Raw genomic sequence first — 4,097 nt, 5'->3', positions numbered from 1 at the left:
AGATAGATAGATAGATAGATAGATAGATAGATAGATAGATAGATAGATAGATATCTCATTCTGTACCCTAAATCTGTCATTTATCTATAAGGAGGTAGATAGTGTATTTCATCATTAATCCTTTGGAATCATGAATAGTGATTTTATTGTTCATAGTTCTTACAGCTTTTAAAATTGTTTGTCTTTACAATATTCTTGTTATGGTTATAAATTCTTCTCATTCTGTTTATTTTATTTCATCAGTTTATAAAAGTCTTCAAAATTCTTTACTTTTATAATATTGATATTATAATATAAACTATTCTTCTGGTTTGCCTAACTTAACTCTATATCAGTCCATATAAATCTTTCCATCTCATTTTGAAATAATCTCCTTCCTGAATTTTATAACCCAGTAGTATTTAATCATATTAACTTATTTAATTAACTTAATTAACTAATTATTTAGCTTATTTATTTATTTAGCTTTTCCTACAACTTATTTAGCTATTCCTCAAATTGATGGACATCCCTTTGGTTTCTTGGGTTTTGCTACTATAAAAAGAGATGCTACAAATGAACACATCAGCTCTTTTTCCATTTTTTTCATCATTTTGGGGTACAGACCAATCAGTACAATAGGAGGGTGAAAGGACATTCATGGTATAATATTGTTTGTGTGTAATTTCAAATTGTGCCCAGAATGGTTGTATTCATTCAGAAGTTAAGAAAGAATCCATTAATATACCTATTTTCCTATATCCTTCTTACATTATCATTTTCTTTTTTTCATCTTTGCCACAGTGATAGCTGTTAAGTAGAATTTAATTTACATAAACATACAACTAAAGCATAAATATCAATATAATAGGCATGTTTTTCCACTGTTCGTCTGAGAATATGTTGATTTTTTTTTCATATATCTCAGCCTAAAGTTTATCTCCCTAATGTAGAGTATCATAAAAGGCAAGGTTTCAAGAAACCTTATGTTAAAGATAAGAAAACTAATGTCCAAGGAAATTAAGCAAGCAAATGATACCTAAGAAAACTGATACCCAAGCAAAATATCCAAGATCACACAGCTTGTAAATAACAAAAGCAGGACTCAAACTCAGATCTTCTAACAGAAAATGCAATCCTCTTTCCACTGGGCCTTTCTAGTTTTAAGTCCCCATTGAGTTTGTCCTTTTTTTTTTCTTTCTAGTCTCCACTGTTGTTAGCTCTAAATGACTATTCAAGAAAATGAACTTTCATTCCTTTTTTTTTTGGACTATAAAAAGTGTCCTCTGATATTTGCTGTCAGTAATTTCTTTACCATCTTAGTAGAGACCAAAAATCTATCCCTTCCTAGAGTAAATACCAGTCCTAGAATCGGGGCTTTCTCGTTTGGAAAGCCTTCCCCAACCAGTTTCAGGGTCATTTAAGTAACTTTTCCCAGATTCCCCAGAGGAAGATGGCACACAGAAGCTGAAACAGAGAAAAAAGCAAAGGTGACCTTTGACAAAGAGGGATGGATACAATGCAGAAATTGCCACACAGATAGTGGAAAAGGGAAGTGGTACTAAGTTGACTTCTTTGCAGAGTGTGATGATTTTTGGAATTCCCAAGCCATACTCCACCAAATCTCTCACATTCCACTCCCAAATCCTGTCATAGTAAGCCTATTATTGTGAGGTGTGGACTAAGAAGACTGTGTACAAATAAAATAATTAAGAGTAAAGAAATAGCTTTGAGCTGTACAACACTTTCAGGGACTGGACCAATGTGGAACAGGTTAGTAAGGTGGTCCCCAGGGAAAAGAGATTAATGCCATCTGGCAGTGGAGAGGCCACCTACAGAGTGGGGAAAGAGCTTGGAGCAGTTAAAGAGTCCACTCCTCTCTCTCTCCTTTGATTCTCCGGCAGCCAGGTAGTAACATTTCCAAACTGCATGGTAGAGGACAATGATCAAGAGAAGCAAGAGGTTCCACAAAGTATACACAGGCCCTTTGTTTCAGGAATTACCTGTGACACAAGTGTGATATTTCAAATTCATATCAAGGGTCAAAAAGTATCTGACTGCCTTTTACTGGCACAGATTTACCCAAAAAGGAGGTATGTGTTGCTCTCTTGGTTTTAGTAGGCTTGTGAGTCTAGTCCAGATGAAGTCCACCATGTTAGATATAATTGTTCATCTATTATTAGTAAGAGGCAGCTAGATGGTACAGTGGATAGAGTGCTATTCTGATGTCAGGAAGACTCATCTTCCTGAGTTCAAATCTGGCCTCAGTTTCATGACCCTGGGCAAGTCACTTAACCCTGTTTTCTTCAGTTTTCTCATCTGTAAAATGAACTGGAGAAGGAAATGGAATGGCAAACCACTCCAGTATCTTTGCCAGGGAAACCTCAAATGGGGTCACAAAAAGTCAGACATGACTGAACAACAACAATATTATTAGTGATAAAGACTATGAAGGACAAAAGAGAGAAAACTGGAAAAGACCAAAATTTATCTTTTTAAAGTTAATTTATTTTTAATTTGCAACATTCACTTCCATAAATTTTAAATTTTCTCTCCTTCACCCTCCCCAAGATGTCATGCAATCTGATATAGGCTCTACATAGACATTCCTATTAAACATATTTTCATATTAGTCATGTTGCATAGAAGAATTAGAATGAATGGGAGGAACCATGAGAAAAAAAACAAACAAGCAAAAAAGAAAATAGTCTGCTTCGCTCTGCATTCAGACAAATTTTATCTTTTAAAATTTTATTTAATTGTTTCTTTAAAATTCTTAAATAGGGGCAGCCAGGTAGCACAGAGAGTAAGAGCACCAGCCCCAGTGTCGGGATGACCTGGGGATCGAATCTGGGCTCAGATACTTAGCACCACACCCAGAAATAACTGGCCGTGTAACCTTGAGCAAGTGACTTAACCCCAATTGCTTTACTAAAAAAGAAAAAAATTCTTCAATATATTATTAAAGGAATGATTACTAAGCATCTAGAAAAGGAAGAAAAGGAGGCAGCAATCACAAATATGACTTCATGACAATAGGTCATATCAGACTAACCACATTATAAGACTATCAGACTGCTAAATCAGGGCAATGCTAGAGGTATAGTTTACCTCAGTTTCAAAAGAGAGATAGTTGACAAAGTTTTTTAAGCTTCCTTGAGGAAAAGATGGAAATATGTAGGCCAAACAACAGTATAGTTACATGAATTTGTAACAACATGAAATGGGTGATAGTCCCAATATACTCTACTATAGTCAAACTGCCAGTGTAAAATTAATCTGTATGTATTTTGTACATTTCTTCATATAATTTTACATGTATATGCTAATATCCATGGTAGGTTGTAGAAGCCAGGATATTGGTGAAACTGGAGAGGCATGAATCAAACCCTCGCATGCCCAGAATACCAGTTGGGATAACTGGGGATGGGATTTGATGTAAGACCTCGTGTAATGGCTTCTCTTTGAAAAACGTGTAGTAGGTGAGAAGATAGTGATCCCTGCCCCACTCCTGTTAACAGCCTGGGCAGTGACGAGGGCAATTACATTTGGCCAGTAGTCAGCAGATTGGACAGCACTGGTGGCAGCAAAACAATGGTACTTTGGGACCAACAGAACTGGGATCAACCGTGACAGCGACCTGAGAAATGACATCCAGCCCACAGGCAGCAGATCAGAGAGCACCTGCAGGGAGACAGTTAAAAGCAGAGGCACTTTAATTTGTCAGACTTAGTCAGCTGGGCAGACAGCTGTGTGGGCACTAGCCAGTTGTAGACAAGCCCTGGAAGCAGCCAGAGAGTGTGTGGACCAAGTGGGTTAGAAATAGCTACAAGGCATGTAGATTGAAAAGACTGGAAGCAGCCTTGGGTGGAACCCAGTCAGACGCAGGCAATCCTTGATCATCTTAGCAGATTAGAAGCAGCATGAGTCCTAGCCAGCTGGGTTGTCCAGCAAAAGGCATAAATCCATGAGGGTTCTTTTTCACTGTTTTGATGAGGGCCCCTTTGCCTGTGTTGCAAAGATGAGGGGGTTGGAATGTTGTGTGGTAATGTCCATGGTCATCTACATTATTGAAGACCTAGAGAGCCAGAGGGGTACAGTTTTGTTGGGCAGGATCC

This window comes from Petaurus breviceps, unplaced genomic scaffold (genome assembly GCF_028583685.1).
Source record: "Petaurus breviceps papuanus isolate PSGF00001 unplaced genomic scaffold, PetGlider_PUasm1.0 187, whole genome shotgun sequence".
In the NCBI taxonomy this organism is placed as follows: Eukaryota; Metazoa; Chordata; class Mammalia; order Diprotodontia; family Petauridae; genus Petaurus; species Petaurus breviceps.
This window is presented reverse-complemented; position numbering follows the sequence as displayed.